This window comes from Schistocerca cancellata, chromosome 1 (genome assembly GCF_023864275.1).
Source record: "Schistocerca cancellata isolate TAMUIC-IGC-003103 chromosome 1, iqSchCanc2.1, whole genome shotgun sequence".
NCBI classification, from domain to species: domain Eukaryota; kingdom Metazoa; phylum Arthropoda; class Insecta; order Orthoptera; family Acrididae; genus Schistocerca; species Schistocerca cancellata.
The window spans coordinates 431,446,300-431,471,953 of NC_064626.1; the positions used below are offsets into that span (position 1 = coordinate 431,446,300).

Genomic DNA, 25,654 nt, shown 5'->3' on the forward strand with positions numbered 1-25,654 from the left:
AAACGATAGATTGTGGTCAGAGTCCACATCTGCCCCTGGAAATGTCTTACAATTTAAAACCTAGTTCCTAAATCTCTGTCTTACCATTATATAATCTATCTGATACCTTCTAGTATCTCCAGGATTCTTCCACGTATACAACCTTCTTTTATGATTCTTGAACCAAGTGTTAGCTATAATTAAGTTATGCTCTGTGCAAAATTGTACCAGACGGCTTTCTCTTTCATTTCTCTCCCCCAATACATATTCATCCACTACGTTTCCTTCTCTCCCTTTTCCTACTCTCGAATTCCAGTCACCCATGACTATTAAATTTTCGTCTCCCTTGACCACCTGAATAATTTCTTTTATCTTATCATACATTTCATCAATTTCTTCATCATCTGCAAAGCTAGTTGGCATATAAACTTGCACTACTGTAGTAGGCATGGGCTTCGTGTCTATCTTGGCCACAATAATGCTAAGACATGAGGGAATGACTTCCATAAAAAAAACCGCAGTTTCAAGGTCGACGAATCCTATGAATGTGTCTTGATTTTTCTTCAGTCTTGCTTGCATTATCATACACAACGTCAGTATTGCCTCTATGGTGTCTTGACCTTCCGTAAAGCCAAACTGTTGGTCATCTATCACGTCATCATCAGTGTTCTTTTCCACCCTTCTGTATATTATTGTTGTCAGCAACTTGGATGCATGAGCTGTTAAGCTGATTGTACAATAATTCTTACCCTTATCGGTTCTTGCAATCGTTGGAGTTGTGTGAATGACGTTTCTCCGAATGTTTGAGGGTATGTCACCGGTTTCAAACCTTTATCACACCAGTGTGAATAGCCGTTGTGCTGCCAGTTATCTTAGAAATTCCGATGGAATGTTATCTGTCCTTTCTGCCATATTTTATATTAAGTTTTCCAAGGCTCTTTTAAATCCTGATGCTAATACTGGGTGCCTTATCTCTTCTAAATGTACTACTTTGTCTTCTATCATACCAGCGAAATCATCTTAAATTAGCGCAGTTTGAGCTGTAGATTGGGTTGTAAGTATACAGTTTGGTCGTGGCTTGGAGAAGCTGTATCGAACATTTCAACAAAACCCAGAATTTTATACATGTTGTCCCAGAAATGTTGCATAAAATTAAAATTAGGTCATTTAAAGGAGTACGGATCAACTGCATCTGCATGGTGAGACGGGGATTTGTACTTCGTTGCCAGACTGCAGAAGTACGTCGATCGCAAAATGTTTGTCGTTTTGTTCACACCATACACATATGAGGTTCATTCAAATGAAACCTGGGCAGTGGGTCTACCTTTGCCTTACACGTAATGTGGCACATCGTAGGTGCGGGTACGGTGGCGCCATCTACCGGTAGAGAGACTGACGCGTGCGCACCGTTTGATGTTGCATAGCGCCGAAGAGAAGGTGGTCACACAAGTTATCGTCCACTACCGAACATTCAGGCTTCCTGTCGCGTATTGTCACGGGTGACGAAACATGGTGTCACCATTTTGAACCGGAAAGCAAGTGTCAGAGCGAGCAGTGGAAACATACTACTTCACCGCCTCCAAAGAAATCAAAGGCTGTGTACACCAGTTCTGGTAAGGTCATGATGTCCTTCTTTTTTAACTACAAAGACCGACTGATGGTCGAGTTCCTGTAATGGGGAACCACCATCAATGCCCAGCCTTCTCAAGCCACTTTACAGAACCTTAGGCGAGCCATCAAGTCGAAAGGCCGAGGCACGTTGTCCAATGATGTTATCCTCCTGCATGATAATGCCCGCCCAAACACGGCCAATGCGGTGAAGACGACATAGCAGCAGTTTCGGTGGGAAACGCGGAACATCCACCGATCTTTCACCGTGTGACTTTCATGTGTTTGGACCTCTTAAACAGGCTGCTCGCGGACATCGGTCCGCAACGGGCGACGAAGCGTGACTGGGTCCAGGCCTGAATCCAACACCAGCCTACTACCTTCTTCAAGGATGGAATCGACCGGATAGTGTCGCAATGGGGTAAATGTGCCAACAGTTTTGGCGACTATTTTTTAATGTGTGTACTGTGTGTAACTACATTTTTGAGTTAAAGGAATCTTTACCGTTACTTTATTCTAGTGACCGGGTTTCATTTGAATGCCCCTCATAGATTGGAGTGCCTGTTCCACTGAGTCTATTATTGCTGCCATCATCATTGTCAGTGCCGATAACCCTTAAGGTATCAGCTAAACTTGTGTCAACGAATGATCACAAAGTAACGCAGTGCTTCACGTAAATAAAAAACTATATCGGTTGTAATTTTTTTGTGCAGTTGCAATTAAAGGATCTGTAATTAAAATTAAGTGTGCAGGATTTGGGTCAACTGAAGTTACTGATACAGGATGTTGTTGCCTTTGCCCCGTCACATAATAGTGTGGCGTGTGACGTCATACGTGAGGAAACCGAAAAGATCACTGACAATATTTTTTTTCGGCTGTGTTAGTTTATGAAATGCAGGCTATGGTGACACTTATCTGTAGCGTTGCCCGAACTCTAGGGTAGGTTGTAAGGATGTATGTTGGGTTGTGACTTTGCGAAGGATTATCGATCGCATCAGTAAATTTCAGAATTTTGTATGGGCTGTCACAGAAACGTTGCGAAAATCTTCGAGAGATTGTAGAGGGTGGCTTGAGGAACAAATCGAGGACACGAACCGGTGTCCAGAAACGTCATCCAACGACGCTGTAGGGCGTCAGAGTTACAGGCGCCGCCGGCTGCCACAAGGCGACGCCTTCAGCCGTAAACGTGACTGTGTCCGCTGACGGACCGTAAGCGGAAAGTCTCGCAATGTTGCTTGTTATTCAGTGATTGCGACTAATTGCCACGATCGCCATTGTAGAAGATGGAGCTAGCTGCCAGAAAGTGCTTGTCTCCTATCAATGCAATGCTCTGTTGCCATGGTGAAGAATTATGGTTTTGGATACGCTTTTCCATCGACAGTTCCCTCCTGGAAACCTCTAAACTTTCCACTGTTTTTCTGTGCACAAGAGAAAAAAAATTGCAGATGGAAACTCATGTCCGAAACTATAATCCACCAAGGCAACAGAACATTGCACTCGTAGGTGACTAGGCCTCTCTACACAGCTCCATCTTCTTAACTGGCAATCTTGGCAATCGCTCGCGATCACTCAATAACAAACGACATTGCGAGACGTTCTGCCTACAGTCCATTTGCTGCCGAAGATGTGGCCTAGTGCAGGCAGGCGCCTGTAACTTCGCTCCCCTGTAGCGTCGTTATAAGACGTTGCCAGGCATTGGTTCGTATTCTTGACTTGTTCCTCAAGACACCTTCTACAGCCTCCCAGTTTGTCGCAACATTTCTGGGTCACTCTGCAGATTTCTTTTTAAGTTGTTGTATTTTTTTATGTGATCAGACCCGTGGTCAGAAAGAATCAATACGCAAAGAAATGGGATACGGAAGTACTAAGGAATCACGAGATACGTTTGAAGTTCTCTAACGCTATAGATACAGCAATGAGGAATAGCGCAGTAGGCAGTACAGTTGAAGAGGAATGGACATCTCTAAAAAGGGCCGTCACAGAAGTTGGGAAGGAAAACATAGCTAGAAAGAAGGTAGCTGCGAAGAAACCATGGGTAACAGAAGAAATACTTCAGTTGATTGATGAAAGGAGGAAGTACAAACATGTTCCGGGAAAATCAGGAATACAGAAATACAAGTCGCTGAGGAATGAAATAAATAGGAACTGCGGGGAAGCTAAGACGAAATGGCTGCAGGAAAAATGTGAAGACATCGAAAAAGATATGATTGTCGGAAGGACAGACTCAGCATACAGGAAAGTCAAAACAACCTTTGGTGACATTAAAAGCAACGGTGGTAACATTAAGAGTGCAACGGGAATTCCACTGTTAAATGCAGAGGAGAGAGCAGATAGGTGGAAAGAATACATTGAAAGCCTCTATGAGGGTGAAGATTTGTCTGATGTGATAGAAGAAGAAACAGGAGTCGATTTATAAGAGATAGGGCATCCAGTATTAGAATCGGAATTTAAAAGAGCTTTGGAGGACTTACGGTCAAATAAGGCAGAAGGGATAGATAACATTCCATCAGAATTTCTAAAATCATTGGGGGAAGTGGCAACAAAACGACTATTCACGTTGGCGTGTAGAATATATGAGTCTGGCAATATACCATCTGACTTTCGGAAAAGCATCATCCACACAATTCTGAAGACGGCAAGAGATGACAAATGCGAGAATTATCGCACACTCAGCTTAACAGCTCATGCATCGAAGCTGCTTCCAAGAATAATATACAGAAGAACGGAAAAGAAATTGAGAATGCGTAAAGTGACGATCAGTTTGGCTTTAGGAAAAGTAAAGGGACGAGACAGGCAATTCTGACGTTACGGCTAATAATGGAAGCAAGGCTAAAGAAAAATCAAGACACTTTCATAGGATTTGTCGACCTGGAAAAAGCGTTCGACAACGAAAATGGTGCAAGCTCTTCGAGATTCTGACAAAAGTAGAGGTAAGCTATAGGGAGAGACGGGTCATATACAATATGTACCACAACCAAGAGGGAATAATAAGAGTGGACGATCAAGAACGAAGTGCTCGTATTAAGAAGAGTGTAAGACAAGGCTGTAGCCTTTCGCCCCTACTCTTCAATCTGTACATCGAGGAAGCAATGATGGAAATAAAAGAAAGGTTAAGGAGTGGAATTAAAATACAAGGTGAAAGGATATCAATGATACGATTTGCTGATGACATTGAAATCCTGAGTGAAAGTGAAGAAGAATTAAATGATCTGCTGAACGGAATGAACAGTCTAATGAGTACACAGTATGGTTTGAGAGTAAATCGGAGAAAGACGAAGGTAATGAGAAGTAGTAGAAATGAGAACAGCGAGAAACTTAACATCAGGATTGATGGTCACGAAGTCAATGAAGTTAAGGAATTCTGCTACCTAGGTAGTAAAATAACCAATGACGGACGGAGGACATCAAAAGCAGACTCACTATGGCAAAAAAGGCATTTCTGGCCAAGAGAAGTCTACTAATATCAAATACCGGCCTTAATTTGAGGAAGAAACTTCTGAGGATGTACGTCTGGAGTACAGCATTGTATGGTAGTGAAACATGGACTGTGAGAAAACCGGAACAGAAGAGAATCGGAGCATTTGAGATATGGTGCTATAGACGAATGTTGAAAATTAGGTGGACTGATAAGGTAAGGAATGAGGAGGTTCTACGCAGAATCAGAGAGGAAAGGAATATGTGGAAAACCCTGATAAGGAGAAGGGACAGGATGATAGGACATCTGGTAAGACATGAGGGAATGACTTCCATGGTACTAGAGGGAGCTGTAGAGGGCAAAAACTGTAGAGGAAGACAGAGATTGGAATACGTCAAGCAAATAATTGAGGACGTAGGTTGCAAGTGCTACTCTGAGATGAAGAGGTTAGCACAGGAAAGGAATTCGTGGCGGGCCACATCAAACCAGTCAGTAGACTGATGACAAAAAAAAAAAAAAAACCAATTTTTTTTATGTCTGTACTTCTTTCTGTATCCGCTGCAGGTGACATTACGAAGAACTTGAGATGACCTTATCCTCATTCCATTAGATTAGAGCAATATTGTTGAAAGTTTTGCGCCACTTTGTCAATTCATTCAATGCGAATACCGTCGTGACTGATTCCTCCTTCACTTTTCTCCGATTCAGTGGCTTCTCTCTCTCTCTCTCTCTCTCTCTGCTCTCTCTCTCTCTCTCTCTCTCTCTCTAACGTCGCTATCGAGGAACGTTACTTTTTAAGGAAGGGGACTCTAAACCCTTAGTAATTTTGTAGCATTCACCTCTATCGGTTGTAAGAAACAAGTTTCTGCCGAGGGAAACGCACCTTACGGGTTTTGCAAATAGTGTAGCGCTGTTCGAGTTTTTTCCGACTAGAGGCCAGTTTTCCAGACTGACGGTAAGGCTTTCGCATCGCTGCATCTGTCGCTCGCCGTAACAGAGTTGGGAAGCTGCTCACCGGGGCGTCAAAATGTAGTCAACGAGTGGCTGCGTGGGAGCCTGGCCGCGTGGAATACAAATAACGCGCCACTTTGTTCAGGTCCCATGTCAGGGGACGACGCAAATTAAATCGTGACATGAAAGCGCTACTCATTCCTTTGATCTGACAAGTAAATAAAGGACAACAAAAATGTCACTAACCGTGTCGCCTCTTTTGATGTCTGCCAACCGTTATTAGAAGATTAAAGTGCGCCATATGAAAATATCAGAGCAATGTTTGGCTGAAATCATGTTTTGTACTCTGTGATCGGAAGCGACTAATTGACAGAAGCTTCTTTTTCACCATAAAGGTCACGCGATTGCATTACGGTCTGCGATCCACAAATAGGCGCTAATGATATTGGTGCATAGGTTCTTTTATTCTTCTTTTTTTGTACCTGAGGGGTTTCCTAGTTAGACTGTGAGATCTTCCATAAATTTGACCTCTCGGATAATTACGCGTCATATCCAATGACAAACATAATAGAAATTCCATACGGGCCGGTACCTTGTTCCCTTTGAGTGGTATTAAGTGTCCTGATAATTACGCATCATGTACAATGAAAAATATAACAGAAATTCCGTATGGGCTGGTACCTTGTTCGCTTTGAGTTGTATTAAGTGTCCTCCTGTTCTGGATGCTCTTGTTTCAGTTTCACTTACCAGTGCGTACCCCAGCCAAACATGCGGAAGGCAGTATCGTCATGCAGAGACTCAGACTGTTTCCCTACCCGCAAACTGTTTCAAATGATTTTGTTTGAAAAGAACAGCACCGTTGCACTGTAAGTAGGCTGTTTATGTTTTCTTATTAGCAACGCTACGTAGCGCTCTGTATGCAGTCTGTGGCTAGTTTGCATTGTTGTCTGCCATTGTAGTGTTGGGCAGCGGCAGCTGGATGTGAACAGCGCGTAGCGTTGCGCAGTTGGAGGTGAGCCGCCAGCAGTGGTGGATGTGGGGAGAGAAATGGCGCAGATTTGAAATTTGCAAGATTGGATGGCATGAACTGCTATGTATATTATGATTTTTCAACACTATTAAGGTAAATACATTGTTTGTTCTCTATCAAAATCTTTCATTTGCTAACTATGCCTATCAGTAGTTAGTGCCTTCCGTAGTTTGAATCTTTTATTTAGCTGGCATTAGTGGCGCTCGCTGTATTGCAGTAGTTCGAGTAACGAAGATTTTTGTGAGGTAAGTGATTTGTGAAAGGTATAGGTTAATGTTAGTCAGGGCCATTATTTTGTAGGAATTTTTGAAAGTCAGATTGCGTTGCGTTAAAAAATATTGTGTGTCAGTTTAAGCACAGTCGTATATAAATTGTTCTAAGGGGACTTTTCATATGTCGACCCTTAGCCGAGGATACCTCACTGGAATCTTCTGATTTTTTCTTGTAGTTTGTGTAATTAGTGTAGATTTTGTTTATTGCTAGCGCGTAATTGTAGAGAAAATCTCCTTTGTAGTTGCAGTCTTCCACTGTTGTACAGTAAAATAGTTGTGGCACGCATGCAGATTTGCACCAAGTATTTCGCAGCTGCGCTTGCAATTAACTAGATATTATTTTCAGTGCTATGCTAATGTGTTTTCTTATTTTGCTCTTCAAATTGTGCTTTTCTGTGTTATCGTGTGAAATATTGTGACAATAATGGCGTGTGAAAAACGTAATACTAGGCTCCAAAGTAAACTAAGAAATGACAGTGAAGACGAAAGCAGTGTGTTAGCGCCACCGTGTAATGAATTAACTAATGTTCAATGTAGTAATTTGGTAATTCTGCATAGGGAAATGGAACGGACGGCAAATAATGGCGTAGACAGTGAAACAATTAGTGAACAGTGAAGCATTATCGATCGATCGGTCGGCAACAGCTCGCCTCAGGAATCCGAAATGACAGGACACAATACTGTAGACTCTGGTTTTGGGTCCTCACCGTTTTCTCAAATAAGTCAAGACACATTTTCTGCTTGTCAAAATGCGAATATTACCAGTTCAAATGCACTGCCGAATAGCACTGAGGAACATGTTTCAGACACCAGTGCACTGTTATTAAAGTTAATGCAACAAATGGGACAAAGGCTACAAAAGTTAGACACAACGCTTGAACAAAGTCAGAAACAAATGGAACAAAATCTCCAGAAGTTAGACACGATGGAACAGAAACAGAGACAAACACATCAAAAGCTTCAAAAGTTAGACACAGTGGAGCAAAATCATAAAAAGTTAGACACAGTGGAACAAAATCTTAAAAAGTTAGACACAATGGAACAAAATCTTCAAAAGTTAGACACCACGCTCGAACAAACACGTGAAGATTTAACTACTGAGTTACATAACATCGAATCGAAATGTCAAAAAGTCTGTAATGACGTAAAAATACAAATTTGTGAGCATTTTCAACCTATTTTTTCGCGTCATGAAAATGCATTACAGAATCACGAAGCAGCCATAAAAGAACTGCAAACTATTGTTCATGAAAATCACGACACCTTGCAAACTAAAATTGACTCAGTTTCATCTACCGATTCGGTTATGCAACTTGCAAAAACTCAGGAAAACTTAAAGGACACAGTAGAAAGACACATGGAGGAAATTAGTTCATTATCAGAGAAAGTAGTTGAACTTTCGGATCAGCTAAATAATTTATCTACGAAGGTAGGTGATAATCTGAATGACACAAAACCGGTAGTCTTTAATGACACAGAGGAGTCCGAACAAATTAGGAAATTCAAACAAAATCAGAATCAAATTAATACGCAACACCAAAGAGAAATCCGGGAAGTAGAAGATCAGCTGACACAGGTAATACAAGAATTACGTATTTCAGAGGCCACTCGCGCTCCAATACGGGAAGAGGGACATAGAAATACGGAACAGCCACAAAATAATAACTCAGGGCACTTCGAAAATTATGAAAGAAATTGGCAAGCTACACCGAATTTTGAGATGGAACCACCGAAACGACGTAACAATGACCGACATGCGACTCGCCGACAGGATGATTTTGACTATAAGATGTTCATTACTACACGTAAATTTTAAACATTTAAGAACTCTAGCAACGACATTCATCCACAAGCATGGCTCCATCAATTCTCTCATTGTTTTCCTCCCAACTGGTCATTAGAGCACAGATTAGAATTTATGTGTGGCTACTTAGAGAATGAACCAGCTGAAAGAATGTGATCGGTCTTTCACGATTGTCACAGTGAAGGAGAATTTTATCATGCCTTCCTCTCAGCATATTGGTCTCAAGCCACACAAGACCGAGTAAAACATGGCATCATAATGATGAAACATTTCGAACAATCTGAATTTTCCAGTCTTGTGAAATATTTTGAAGACATGTTGCACAAGAATCAGTACCTTTCAAACCCATACAGCCCCTCAGATCTCATCCGTATTTGCTTAATCAAATTGCCTGAACATTTACGACATATTATTTTAGCAGGACGTTGCAAAGACGACATTGAAGCTTTTCAGGGACTGTTACAAGAACTGGAAATTGACACTGACAATCGCGGAAATCGCGGAACGTGAAAGCAGGAACACAACAATTACAGGTAACATCCGTCACAATTCCACGACGAAAGAAATTATATCTGGACACGACAAGGCTATTCTCACAACACAAATCGTGACCAAAACAGACACCATCCGTATGACAACTGCTGGCAGAGTAGTAATAATTACAGGGAAAGATCACCTCTCCGCGGTAATGACTATCACAGGGACAATCAGAGAAACAGACAATATGGGAACCAAAATAATTATTATCAAGGGAGACAGAATAACTTCAGATGCAACGGTCCAGCACGCAGTTACGATTCAGGGAGAAATTCTCCACCACGTGACCGACAAGAAAGAAACTATGGAATCTACCGACATGACGACAGACGATATGATCGTAATGACAGACCTGAATTGCATCAGAACTGGCGAGCTTCAAACAGGGCAGGGCCTTCTCGTCAAGGTGAATTTGTAGAAGTTAGGTCTCCTAATCCTAATAACGATGCGCGCCAACAAAGAGACAGACAATGACTCGCACCGCAGGCAGCTGCGTGCGCCGGCTGGCTCAGAGAAAAATAACATAGACACTAACCTTGAGAAAAATTCCAGTATTCTTTACCGACGTATACCGCACGATAATTGCGTTGAAGTTGAAACTCCGCGTACTAGGAAGAGTAAAGGTTTCCACCACATTTCACATGTAAAACTGTTTATTGAAAGATAATCTGTTTTTTAACTTAGTCTTTGCCATAAAACTTTTCACTTCGTGCTACTAGTAGAATTTGTCACACTGAGAAACTGTTGACATGCAACAATGTTTGAAGTTAAAATTCCAATCAAGAACCAAGAGTACTTATTTAAACAGAAATTACGAATGCATTGTTATAGTGAACAGACGTCACAGTGTTATTGTGTGTGTACATTCTTGCTTGTTAGTTGCACGATTACGTAACGATTATAAGGCTCACATACTTAGAACATTTGCCAGTACTGCTAATGAGATTTCAATGCAACATTTTGGTTTACTTGAAAATAAATTCTGGATTTAAAGTACTTTCTGTGAGATACCAGATGACACAGTGGTTAGTTTATGTGACAGCTACACGATTTTATCACGATGCTACTAATGAATGACAATTTACAGTGTTGCTTTAGTGGTGTTTCTGTTTTATATCTGCACAGTTTTTCCGAATTATTCTGGAAAGTAAAACATGTTTTAGTAGTAACTTTTGTGGTGTAGCTACAATGAGACAGCCTTTTCTGTAGCACAACATTACCTTACAGCACAGTACTTTCTTCATCACGGCAATAAGCGTAGTAACTAAGATATCTATACGCAAAGCATTTCACTTTTGTTTATCATGAGGTAAGCACATTGACTTCTGCAGAACTTAGCTTTTAGAGGACAATAACTAAGACGCTTCCACAGAGATTATCTTACAACAAGACGCACAGTTTAACGCTACAGTACACGTATTTGAGTGATTAATTTTGTACTTAAATCATTTGTTTTTAAAGATATTTGAAGTACAATGATACAAAGGTTTTCCGTGATACATTTCATTCTATTGCTGTAATCTGTAACACCTGAGGGTATAATTACATTAATCCTCAGGGGGTACATGCCTACTTTGTGTACCATGTGTTTGGCAAGCACAAGGAGCCCTAGCTAATATGGTATTTGCTTATACAACTTTACACATCGGTACCATATTTCTCTAACACATGAATTACACAGCTATCTGATCATTTAACTGAGAGAGACAAACTTTTTACTACGGCAGTGACATATGTTTACGCAATTACACAGTTGGGTAACTTCACACTTATGAGACTGTATTTTGTCTGTACTGTGTGAACTCTTCATATTTTTTCGGAACCATTGTGATACTATAAGAGCTTTGAATGATGTATTTGGTAAGGGAGCATGATTTTAAAGTACGTTTGAGGTAGATGACACTCTTGAAATGAGCGGAGAATTTTCCTTAGGTTTTGAAATTATTGCAGAAAGCTACGACGTTTTTGAGATTTGACTGAGGTGTTATGATGTTATTTTTACGACGACGATGTGTATTATGCTGTTGAGGTATGTTTATGACAATAAGATGATGCTACCATATATGAGGAATGTGATTACGTGTTTATATGTATATGAATAATGAATAGAAGTTAGGGACTCTTGACTTGTGAAACAGGATGTTGGAAACCAAGAATCGTACTTTAAGAGTTATGAAATGTGTGTGTAAATGCGTGAACGTATCACAATGCCGGCGAAGAATTTTTTGGACACTGTTATATTCATAGGATTTTGTTTCTACACATTTGCAACGTAAATTCTCGACCTGTGAAATTTTGTATATGAGACTGTCACTGTAGCGGAAGCTGATGTCGTAAATATTTTGGTAAGAAAGTTAAGTGACCACCTTCACGTAATGCGTCGTGGGCACCCAGCTGCGCGTAAGACGCCTGGAGAAAAAGCCATTAGTGTGTGCCTTTTCAGAGGCACAGGTAGAAAAAAAAAGAGGGAGCCCATTATCCTCGCTATTGACATTCCTTTGTAGAAAGCATCGCAAGTACGACACGCTCAAACTTGAAAACATATGATTATACTGTGGAGCTCTTAATTTATGATATTTACTAAAATGCCTAATGAAACGATGAGGAATATTTCATGGCTATTGTCTTGCTAGTTGAGAGAAATGCCATATGGCTTGCTTTATGTATTTATTTACTCATTTTGTTTAATATCAAGTTTCTAGCTGCCCTGCAGCATTGGTTAAAATAAAATTTTATAGATGTACTAATATAAATATTTTATGCCTACAGACCCAGTAAAGAATAACTTTGATGTACTTAAAAAAAAGACTAAGGAATGCAAAAACACATTTCCCTTCACAGGAATTGCATACAGAATTTCCTTTTCAAGTACTTGGTAATTTCTTTTGTAGAATAAATTATGATGCATCACTCTAGTGTTAAGATGTGACATAGGTATTAAACATGGCCATTTTTACTGTAATATTTTTTCTGCTTGAGCTATGTGATGTTTAGATATAAGTTATTTCATTTGCTGCTGCTGTTTGCCAGGCATAGTGCTACTAAATTTCACTTTGTATTACTCTGCTAAGCTAGTTTTACTACTGATTTATTTTTCTTGTTTGCTGCACAGTGCCTTATATTAGTTGTAGTATTGCAATTGCTTTGCCTATTTAAATTTTTTGTCATTGATGTTTGTGTTAATTGTTTTGTGCTGCTGCATTGCCTCGTCCCTTAGTTTAGCATCTGAGCTCAGTAGATTTAAGTTAGCTTAAGAGGGGGTAGCCTATAAGAGAATGAGTTGCGATGAATTTGAAGAAATGCACTGAGAGGTTATACGAGAAAAGTAAAGAAAGCAGGTATAGATATGACTTTTTGGAAATAATGAAGAACGAAGGGAGATCTCCGAGAAGCAAAGAAAGTTTTGTTTGCAAAATACTGCAGTAAAACAAACCCTGTCCTTTCCTTGTGTTATCCCATTATGTTTTTGTGTACCCTAGTGTATTTGTGTTTTTCCTGTCTTTATGTGTTTAGGTAATAAGATTTATGTTGTAGAATTTTTCTGATAATATTTTATTTTCTTTGTAAAGATGTTTAGACATTATTTATTCTGTTTTGTTTTAATGCTCATGTGTGAAGTTGATGTTTCGAAAGTTATTCTGATCTTTTATGTATGTACTCGTGTCATAATTCCTGTAACACTGATGTATATGTTATTTCTATTCTTTTGTAAAGCCTGTATTACTACAAATATTATCTGTATTGTTATGTTTTTAATGATGTATTTTGTACCTTTGTAATTGTATTCTCATGTTATAATATTGTAATTGACACCAGTTCATCAAATTAAGTAACTTGTAAGCATTCATTTCACTGCACACATTTCTGTTGGTCATAGTAATACACAATATGTGAGAAGTTGGGACTGTTTGTGTTTGCACGTGTGTTACTAATTCAGCAAGGGACTGGATAACAGCATTGCTGGTTCTAAGGACAATTCCAAAAACTTTGTGAGTACACAAGTGGTGGTTATGGACTTGCTATATTATCTGCAAGACACTTCAATGGTGATTGTGCACCCGCACAGTCACAACAGATGGCTGCTGGCCATCTCTACAAGGACTACAGTGGGTCTGCATCTCTGATGGCCCACCAATATCATTATTTCTACAAGGACTGCAGTGGGTTTGCATCTCTGGTGGCCCACCAATACCATAATCTCTACCAGGACTACCTTGTTCTGCTCTGTGATGACCTACCTACCAATATTCTTCAAAACTTCGACTGACTCTGCTGTGGGTTTGCTCTGTTGTGGCCCATTACCTGTCTGCATGTCAAGAGTCAGCCTTGTCTTTCCGTTGGACAGACAACACTACTTCTTCAAGACTGCGTGGAAATCCACTACTTCCGTGTGCATTTTCTTTTACTGCTCAGACTTTGAGAAAAACACTGCTATTTTACTGTGATAAATGATCAGAACTGTCTTTATGGACTGTGAGAAAATTTTAGCTTTCGACCAACATTTTATCAATAAGTGTGTGCATTTGATATCTTTGTTATTGTAATTATGAAAAATTTTATCAAATCATTATTGGCCACTGCCCAAAACAATTTGTAAAATTTTTTGTGAGGAGCATGGGGGCTATGTAAGTAGACTGTTTATGTTTTCTTATTAGCAACGTTACGTAGCGCTCTGTACGCAGTCTGTGGCTAGTTTGCATTGTTGTCTGCCATTGTAGCGTTGGGCAGCGGCAGCTGGATGTGAACAGCGCGTAGCGTTGCGCAGTTGGAGGTGAGCCGCCAGCAGTGGTGGATGTGGGGATAGAAATGGCGCAGATTTGAAATTTGTAAGATTGGATGGCATGAACTGCTATGTATATTATGATTTTTCAACACTATTAAGGTAAATACATTGTTTGTTCTCTATCAAAATCTTTCATTTGCTAACTATGCCTATCAGTAGTTAGTGCCTTCCGTAGTTTGAATCTTTTATTTAGCTGGCATTAGTGGCGCTCGCTGTATTGCAGTATTTCGAGTAACGAAGATTTTTGTGAGGTAAGTGATTTGTGAAAGGTATAGGTTAATGTTAGTCAGGGCCATTATTTTGTAGGAATTTTTGAAAGTCAGATTGCGTTGCGCTAAAAAATTTTGCGTGTCAGTTTAAGGACAGTCGTATATAAATTGTTCTAAGGGTACGTTTCAGCACCTCACTGGGAAACAGTTCTAGTGGGGAGGCAGCCGCCTACATAGAATTAACACATAATGTAGAACACTATGTGTATTCTGGGGAATCCTCCATTTACATTTACAGTGATCAAGTCATTTAAGGAAGCTGTGTGTGCAGTAATAAGTGGTAATTCTCCCTCACTGTTCGACCTCAGAACCGCACTCGCTTTTGGTTTATGATCTGACAGAAGTTAAATTGCAGTTCTGCCGACAAAATTAAATGGTCGGCTCTGAACACTATGGGACCTAACATCTGAGGTCATCAGTCCCCTAGAACGTAGAACTACTTAAACCTAACTAATCTACGGACATCACACGCATCCATACCCGAGGCAGGATTCGAACCTGCGACCGTAGCAGTCGCGCGGTTCCGGACTGAAGCGCCTAGAACCGCTCGGCCACCGCGGGCGACGACAAAATTAATTTTCGCAGTTCCGCCCTTAAGTGGATCTTTTTTTTATGAAAATGAGTTCCTGAACACAGAAGGTTATTCAATCGCTATGTAGTAATGCACGCGATATTACAGGAGAAATTATTATTAATATTGAAAGTGCTGGAGGTAATGGATAAAAATTTGAGTCCGAACTTGAGTAGGTTCCTCAAAGAGTCCATCCATCATGCTGGAGAAATTTCTGAGTTCTTTGTTTCCGAAGCAGATCTTCGTGACGCCGTCCTTGTACCACAACGACTTTCCTCTGGCAGGTGAGGGGTGCAGCTTTCGTCTGCCGCAGCAGACGGCGAACGGGACGCTCGTCCTTCAAACTGCCAGAGGGATGCTTTCACGCGAAACGGATGTGATCCATCTGGCCACCTAACTCACACTTGCTTCTTATTTGGATCTCTGTTTTTGGCATTGGCTTATTTGTCATTCGCAGATAATTTCCTGAGCAAAACAAGGGCACAAAGCAAAGGTACAGAATTTATTTTAAGGATCCACATGTTTACCTGGGGCACTCCGAATGAACTCTCAAAGGCATCACTTCTGCTAGAGTACTAATTTGACACAATCCGAAAACCACCCATTCCGACTAATTTCTATATTGTAGGCCATACAACATTAAAATATCTAAACTGAGGGCCTAAAACGAAGGGCAGTTAATATAAAGAGGTGATTTCTAAATAGCTTCTTCAACTGAAAAATAGTTTTAATGGGGATGGGGAATGCTTACTGTATATGAAATATTCATAAGTCCTAAATTACAGCTCTCTAACGCTATTCCCTACCAGCCTTAAATACATCGAAAAACCGCAGTACCTTCCAAAATATGTTTAATTCAAAGGGAGCACCGCATAACATGCTTTCTGAGTATGATCAATGCAACGGTAACATATTGTTATCTTATTAACGGCTTTAAAAAGTACCGTCACATGTGTGTCTAAACAATTGTTGGCCGCTAGTATACAGTCAGACAGTCTTACTGGCTTCTCCACAGAGAGTGGGGTAGACATAATCAAATCGTCGTGGACAGCTCGATAAGCGACACATTTTTTCTCTGTATCTTATCACAAACGGGGCCTTGATGGTGCCTACAACTATGAACTCAAACACTGTAACACGCAAAACACAAGAGCACATTCAAGAACGAATAGAATAAAAGTCCACATTTGGAAGGATTACACAAAAATTACCCGTAATGTTCAAGAACCAAATCAGCATCAAGAAAAGAATGATTTAAACAAAAATTATTCAATGGGAATTTTGAATAGGATGTATGTGACCAAATTTTATCTACAAGTATAAAAATCGGTAAACTTTACAACGAGAAAAATTGGATTGTGTTCCGAAAAATATGACTAGCAAAGATTCGTACTCACACTTATTTGAAAAGGACTATATAAGAAACTTATCATCGCAGTTCGGAATAGATCAAATAAGCTCACCCATGTGCACAACATACTCAATTCAAATTACAGCCATACACAAAATTTCAAAGCATGCGCGTACAGCTCCACCAAACTGTATAACTGAAAACTACCACCCTTCTTTTTCGACGTGAACGACTAGAAAACTCAGCGTTAATAATAGCATCCTACACGTTAAGACGTGGTTGTCTCTTACCAGAAACTGCGACCTGCTTCACTGGAATTGTCGTAATGAGACTCTTTTTGCCACAAGTCGCATATTCGAATAAACCAGGCAACTACCGGCATTGCAAGGACTTGACCACACCGGGAAGACGAAACTATCACTCGCCTACTTGGTCATTCAAAGGTAATAATTCCACCGTATCTGGTGAGTTAGATACTCAATGCCCTGTTTGTCGCCACATGCCGAATTCCACGTGTGGGGCTAATATCCTTGGAGCTATGAAATTAGAACTTCTAAAACAAGAGCTACGTTTAAATACAACTTATAAATAAGTATACAAAACGGTTCAGCTAAGTTGCTCACCTCAGATATTTCCTGAACAGTTTAAGATATCGTAATTATGCTTCCATCCTGATGAACACTAAATTACGTACAGTCTCATTTCATAACATTAATTACAGAGATATCGGGATCAATTGCACTTTTTCAAATGGTACTGTACATAAATTCAACTTCTAGTATTAGAGTCCAAAATAAGCCGAATTCAACGGCTTCTAACTCTTTCAAAATACCGTTAGAAGCTTCGGAGAAATTAAAAGATTTAGAACGTAGAATGTATGTTTTGAACTTGAAACTAACTGCTGCCTAGTGAGGAAGTGAGCGTTGTTGGAGCTACCACCTCAGTCTTACGGGACACTCCAGATTGCCGCAGCTAAGGATGTTTATTTATAGAAGCAGAATAGTGAAGAAACATTTAATTTAAAAGTGATATTCGTTACACGCAGCTACATATGACTGGGCTGACACACCAACTGAAACGGAAAGGAAGCGGCATCTAATGATGCTGTTAGCTACGGTAACAGTTCTGCTCGTATTTCTCCCAGAGGCTTGAAAGAAAGACGCACTTCAGAAATTGAATGGATCAGTTAAATGAGGAGTCGAGGTATAAAGGTTGTTAAAATAATAATAACTTCACGTCAGGTTAGTTAGTCACATCTTCCACAGACCATTTGAACGATTCTTTTATCGAAATGTGGAACGATCAGTTTACAGGATATGTGTACATGATTACTGCTAAGATTAATGAACACATTACTCATGAAACTACACTCATTTTTTTACTGGCTGCGTTTATAAGAAGAAATTCGTCAGTGGAATAAAATGAGTTATCCAGGAGAAGTGATTTTGGATTAGATTTCAAACTTTCTTCGCATTTTGTCATATCGGGCAAACGATCAAAAAATTTTATTGCTGTATGCTGAACTCCTTTCTGCGCCACTGACATCTTAACAATGGGTAATAACGATGGGTAATAACGATCATTTTTCACTCTAGTGTTATAGGTATGCACCGTTCTTCTGAAACTGTGATGGAATATTTATGACGAATTTCATTAGTGAAAATACGTTTTGTGACGGCACAGTCAAAATGCCTAACTCCTTGAAGAGGTGCCTACATTACATTCGTGGGTGGACACCATCTATTATTCTTACTGCTCACTTTTGTGCATTCAGTACTTTCTTTCTAAGTGATGAGTTACACCAGAAAATTATTCCGTAAGACCTTATTGAGTAGACATATGCAAGATATATCAGGAGACTGATACGTCTGTTTCCAGCATCGCAATTATAGGAAGAGCAAAAGTAGCTGAACCTAATCGTCTGAGAAGCTCAGTAACATGCTTTTTCTAGTTCCAGTTTTCGTCAATACGTACAACCAAAAATTGGAGCATTGTACACTGTTTACTGATCTCTGCTCATGTGCTACATCAGCTGTTGGTATGACTGTTGTACAGAACTGAATGTACAGTATTTTTTGAAAATTTAGAAGGAGTCCATCTCCAGAGACTCAATAATTATTCGGAGAATATCATTTAGCAACCGTCTTGTTGCTTTCCCTCTAATGGGATTTATTTAATGTTGGCATCATCTGCAGAAAGTACCGATTTTGCCGGCTCGTCATGACTTTAGTGTCACAATACACACTTACATTGCAAGCAAACATCAGCAACAGCAACAAAAAGGAAAGAACAAAAGAATATCATCACAAAAAGGTCCTTCAAATTACATTCAGTTAATCAGATGTTTGAAATTAGTGCCGTTTATAGCAATACACATTTTGAGTCGCCGGTGCAAGGACTCCTGCACGAACTGAAGATATCATTATCATTGAAAATGTTGCATCAATATCATGTTTTAAATCCTTCGCGCCGTCGGAACTTTTGCATAAATTTCATCTTTTACTTACTCCAGAGAAAAGGGTCTAGTGGCGGCAAATGAGGCTAACGAGTGGATTAGCTGATAACGCTTTCACGTCCTGGCCAGTAATCAGGAAACAGCTTGTGTGGGCGCTTCATGATTATGTACACCCAAATATATGGAGCATTCTAGCCTATATACTTGCTCCTACTCGTGTGCTACATCAATGGTTGGTATGGCCCTGTTGTGTGTTTTCCCAAAATTTAGGGTGAGTCCGTTTTCAGAGCATTACTTTAGAATTGTTTGCAACATACCACTGTTGTAGTAGCTATAGGCGAGAAGTGAGTCGAACACCCGTAGGGCTTGTGTAAAATAGTCTACGAGTGGAACTTCTGTAAGAAATTGTGCACACCGTTTACCCTTTCTTAGATGAAATAAGGTATAATCAAGCAGATTCCAATTACCTTGCACCAAACGTTCACACTCTATTGCGTACGATGTCCAATCGGCCTCACCCAGTGTGAAGAAAGAACCTGTTGTCCTGAGGTCGCATGTGAACGGAGCGACCGAATTCCCTGTCTCTCCTGCAATCCTAATGGTTAATCTCTTGGTGAAGTGATATGTGATAATGATGGAAGTTGTTTGCGCGCGAAATGCGATCAACGCTGGGCTGAAATATTTCGGAAGGACTCGCAATTCCTAATGGAGTTAACATGTCGATTATGAGCCACAGCTGCAAGAACCACATTTCGTTTCGACATGCTCGTTGCATGCTTCCATCCACTGCTTTTCCAGTAAAACTTTTTTTGCACATTCGCCGAACTGTCATTCTCGTTGGACATTATCTCTCAGAATGCCGTTGTGCGTACAACTAAACTTTTCTCTTCACATTTCTCAAGCTAACCAGCACTGTACACGCGTGAACTACACAGACAGAATGAAAGCTACAAGTCGTCTGTACATCTTTACATCAGTACCGCCGCGGTGGAACACCCTGTTACTCCTTATTCGACATGATCTAGTCCCTTATTTGGGTATAAAATCACGAAATTCCGCGTAAGACAGCAATCATTTTCATGTTCTAAACAGACAAATCTTAAGTTCTAGAAGTTGAATTAATTTGAAATTAATAATTGGGTTTTGAACAGTGAAATACCGTTAAATTCTACTCTTTTGAAACTATGATTCTCGTAGCAGAAATTACTATAATTCTAATTGAAAAGAAAACATGTTGATACCGAGACCTTAGTAATTAATACAGCAATGAAAAAGACTATGCGTTGTTAGAAGGAACTTTCTCGCCCTTCATATGGGTGAAAACAAAACGTATCTTCAGTATCTCCGAAAATATTTGAGGTGAACAGCTTAAGTGAAGCACCCTGTATTTAAAAATGGCAATAGCAAGATAACCGACGATGGAAGGAGACCGGTAGTTGCGAATGAATTGCTTATGAAAAAGAGAGATTTACTAACACCTAGTAAAAATGCGTTAGTCTGAAATTATTTGTCTGAGGTATTGGTTTGTATGGGAGTGAAACGTGGGCGATGAAAGGCTCAGAGAAGAAGAGAACAGAAGCTTTTGAAATATCGTGTTGTAGAAGAGTGCTGAAGATTGGGTGCCTAGATTTGGAAACTAATTGATTTATTTATTTACACGTCAAGTTCCGTAGGACCAAATTGAGGAGCAGATCTTCAAGGTCATGAAACGGGTCAGCACATGAAATTACATCATAAAAGTAATAACAGATAAAAATAAAATGTTTATGAACCCGAAAAAAGTCAATCCATAAGTTTAAATAAACGCAATCAACGATAAATCAAGAATCAGCTTACTTATTCAAGGAACTCCTCGACAGAATAGAAGGAGAGACCCATCAGGAAACTCTTCAGTTTCGATTTGAAAGCCCGTGGATTACTGTTAATATTTTTGCATTCGAGTGGTAGCTTATTGAAAATGGATGCAGCAGTATACTGCATACCTTTCTGCACCAGAGTTAAGGAAGTCCGATCCAAATGCAGGTTTTATTTCTGCTGAATATTAACTGAGTAAAAGTTGCTTATTATTGGGAATAAGCTAATATTGTTAACAAGAAATGACAGTAAGGAATATATATACTGAGAGGCCAATGGCAAAATACCCAGACTCGTGAACAGCGGTCGACAAGAGTTTCGTGAACTTACTCCATCTATTGCCCGAACCACACGTTTATGAGCCAAAAATATCCTTTTAGAATAGGAAGAGTTACCCAAAAATATAATACCATACGACATAAGTGAATGAAAATAAGCAAAATAGACTAATTTCCGTGTCGAACGATCGCTCACTTCAGATACCGTTCGAATAGTAAAAATGGCAGCATTAAGTCTTTGAACAAGATCCTGAACGTGAGCTTTCCATGACAGTTTTCGATCTATCTGAACACCTAGAAATTTGAAATGTTCAGTTTCACTAATCATAAGCCCATTCTGTGAAATTAAGACGTCAGGTTTTGTTGAATTGTGTGTTAGAAACTGTAAAAACTGAGCCTTACTGTGATTCAGCGTTAGTTCGTTTTCTACAAGCCATGAACTTAGGTCATGAACTATACTATTTGAACCCGAGCCTATGTTGCACACAACATCCTTCACTGCCAAGCTAGTGCCATCAGGAGACAGAAATATTTTAGAGTTACTCGTAATACTAAAGGGCATATCATTTATATAAATAAGGAACAGGAATGGCCCCAGCACTGATCCCTGGGACACCCCCCATTTGACCATACCCCACTCAGACCTCACATCACAGCCATTCTCAACACTGTGAATAATGACATTTTGCTGTCTGTTGCTAAAGTAAGAGGTGAACCAATTGTGAGCTACTCGCCGTATTCTGTAATGGTCCAACTTCTGGAGCAATATTTTATGATCAACACAATAAAACGCCTTTGTTAAATCAAAAAATGTGCCAAGCTTTCGAAACACTTTGTTTAACGCATCCAGTACGTTACAAAGAAAAGAGAATATAGCATTTTCAGTTGTTAAGCGACTTCTAAAACCAAACAGTATATTTGATGGTAAGTTGTGTGATGTAAAATGATCAATTATTCTTACATACACAGCCTTTTCAATAACTTTAGCAAACACTGAGGCATAGAAATACGTCTAAAATTGTCTACATTATCACTTTCTCCCTTTTTATAAAGCGGTTTTACTACTGAGTACTTTAATCGTTCAGAAAACTGATCACTCCTGAAGGAAAAATTACAAATATGGCTAAATACAGGGCTAACATGTGAAGCACAGTACTTTAATATTCTGATAGACACTCCACCATAACCATGAGAGTCCTTAGTCCTCAGTGATTTAATTATTGACTCAATCTCTCCCTTGTCTGTATCAAAGAGGAATATTTCTGACATCAATCTCTGAAAGGCATCCGCGAAGAAAGTTATATGATCCCTGTAGAAACTATATTTTTGTGTAATTCACCATCATTGCTCAGAACATGATTGTTAAATACTGTGCATATATCTGACTTATCAGTAACAGAAATATTTTTACTACGAAGTGACTTTACATCGCCGACGTAGTGCTGCTGACTAGACACTTCCTTCACAACTGACTATATGGTTGCAATTTTATCCTGTGACTTAGCCAATATACTGTACGTAAAAAAAAGAAAAAAAAGTTATGACAAAACTGAAGAAGGGCTCAGCCCTGAGGTATAAAAAATAGGTAATTTAATAACACACTAGAGAAGTGATGGTAAATACTGTAGAAAAAAGACCATCATATGACTGTAGCGAGCAAGATGAACTGTATGTAAATTACAGTAGCTAGATTATATTAGATCAAATATACTTTTCATTCCAATTGATCCACATTGAGGAGATGCTCCAAGATGCAGAACTGAATAGAGTTGCGCAGTATAGGTGAGCGCACAGAACTACAACAAACCATTTTCGGCGTTTAGATAGCAACAACAAAAACCTAAAAAAATATCAAAAGTAAGATGCCAGTACGATCATAAATGTCGTAACCACATTCTTCTGCACTACCTCGTATGCAGCAGTCCAACTGTAAACGAAAGTGAACCTCTTGTGCATGGGACAGCACCGTGTGTTGCTCTACCGCTCATTAATTTTTTAGATGAAACTTCCTGGCAGATTAAAACTGTGTGCTGGACCGAGACTCGAACTCGGGACCTTTGCCTTTCGCGGTCAAGTGCTCTACCAACTGAGCTACCAAAGCACGACTCATGCCCCGTCCTCACAGCTTTACTTCTGCCAGTACCTCGTCTCCCACCTTCCAAACTTTACAGAAGCTCTCCTGCGAACCTTGCAGAACTAGCACTCCTGAAAGAAAGGATATTGCGGAGACTTGGCTTAGCCACAACCTGGGGGATGTTTCTAGAATGAAATTTCCACTCTACAGCGCAGTGTGCGCTGATATGAAACTTCCTGGCAGATTAAAACTGTGTGCCGGACCGAGACTCGAACTCGTGACCTTTGCCTTTCGCGGGCAAGTGCTCTACCAACTGAGCTACCCAAGCACGACTCACGCCCCGTCCTCACAGCTTTACTTCTGCCAGTACCTCGTCTCCTGCCTTCCAAACTTAACAGAAGCTTTCCTGCGAACCTTGCAGAACTAGCACTCCTGGAAGAAAGGATATTGCGGGGACATGGCTTAGCCACAGCCTGGGGGATGTTTCTATAATGAAATTTCCACTCTACAGCGGAGTGTGCGCTGAACTTCCTGGCACATTAAAACTGTATGCTGGACCGAGACTCGAACTCGGGACCTTTGCCTTTCGCGGGCAAGTGCTCTACCAACTGAGCTACCCAAGCACGACTCACGCCCCGTCCTCACAGCTTTACTTCTGCCAGTACCTCGTCTCCTACCTTCCAAACTTTACAGAAGCTCTCCTGCGAACCTTGCAGAACTAGCACTCCTGAAAGAAAGGATATTGCGGAGACTTGGCTTAGCCACAACCTGGGGGATGTTTCTAGAATGAAATTTCCACTCTACAGCGCAGTGTGCGCTGATATGAAACTTCCTGGCAGATTAAAACTGTGTGCCGGACCGAGACTCGAACTCGTGACCTTTGCCTTTCGCGGGCAAGTGCTCTACCAACTGAGCTACCCAAGCACGACTCACGCCCCGTCCTCACAGTTTTACTTCTGCCAGTACCTCGTCTCCTACCTTCCAAACTTTACAGAAGCTCTCCTGCGAACCTTGCAGAACTAGCACTCCTGAAAGAAAGGATATTGCGGGGACATGGCTTAGCCACAGCCTGGGGGATGTTTCTATAATGAAATTTCCACTCTACAGCGGAGTGTGCGCTGAACTTCCTGGCAGATTAAAACTGTATGCTGGACCGAGACTCGAACTCGGGACCTTTGCCTTTCGCGGGCAAGTGCTCTACCAACTGAGCTACCCAAGCACGACCCACGCCCCGTCCTCACAGCTTTTCTTCTGCCAGTACCTCGTCTCCTACCTTCCAAACCTTACAGAAGCTCTCCTGCGAACCTTGCAGAACTAGCACTCCTGAAAGAAAGGATATTGCGGAGACATGGCTTAGCCGCAATATCCTTTCTTTCAGGAGAGCTAGTTCGTGCTTGGGTAGCTCAGTTGGTAGATCACTTGCCCGCGAAAGGCAAAGGTCCCGAGTTCGAGTCTCGGTCGGGCACACAGTTTTAATCTGCCAGGAAGTTTCATATCAGCGCATACTCCGCTGTAGAGTGGAAATTTCATTCTAGAATTTTTTAGATATTTCAGAGTGTGCAGGTAGAACTAGGAGTGCAGGAAGCTACCACACAAGTCAGGTCGATGTCTGTAAACAGCTGCGGCTGACCGCTACTGAATTACGAGCGGTCCTCCGTTGCAGAACTCATTGATCTGCGGTGATACGAACCTCGGCTTAGCGGATTCAGTTCGATTAGAGAAAGCTCGAGAGGCGAAAGCTGTTTCTGGTATATTTTATCGATGGAGGCGAGGAAGAGTACGCTTATGTATCTTTCAATAGTGATAACAGGATCTCTTAGTTAGCGTGGCGCGTACGTACATCACTTTTTCTCATAATTTGATTTTAATTTTAGCTAATATGAATCCTTTCTTTTCCCAAAATTTCTTCGTCTTCTCCCTTTCTTCCTTGTTCTGCTGTATAAGTCTTATTACTTGTAGCTCTAATACTTTTTATTATGAACATACATCAAGAGGCGAATTCTTTCAACATGTCTGGAGCCGTTCACTCTGATAAGGTGACCGTATATTTTCAAATGTCGCATTCTGCATCAGAGATTATGTTCAGGTACACTTGCATATCTTATCTAATGTAAGGTATTGGGACCTCTCTAGTAAAACAGATGGTTTCTGGGATCCTCTCAGTAGAGTATACTATCTAGCTAAAGAAACAAGTAAATAATGCGACTCACTGGTCGTGACCGATTTGCTCTTAAATTCTATTACTTCATTCAACAGACTATTTCGTCCTGTATCCTATTTTTCACAAGAATTCTTTACGTTTATTTCATTCATTTATAATAATGTACACAAGGCCATTTGCAATCAGTATCAGGCAAAATACTTTGGCCGGTCGGAGTGGCCGAGTGGTTCTAGGCGCTACAGTCTGGAACCGCGCGACCGCT

The 25,654-nt window shown here is 40.4% G+C and overlaps 2 non-coding genes across 2 annotated transcripts; both read right to left on the reverse strand.

The window, feature by feature from the left end:
* Positions 1-23,780: 23,780 nt before the first annotated feature.
* On the reverse strand, positions 23,781-23,855 carry Trnas-cga (transfer RNA serine (anticodon CGA)). Its single transcript has one exon. It is a non-coding gene; the product is annotated as a tRNA-Ser (tRNA).
* A 521-nt stretch (positions 23,856-24,376) lies between these two features.
* On the reverse strand, positions 24,377-24,451 carry Trnas-cga (transfer RNA serine (anticodon CGA)). Its single transcript has one exon. It is a non-coding gene; the product is annotated as a tRNA-Ser (tRNA).
* Positions 24,452-25,654: the final 1,203 nt, after the last annotated feature.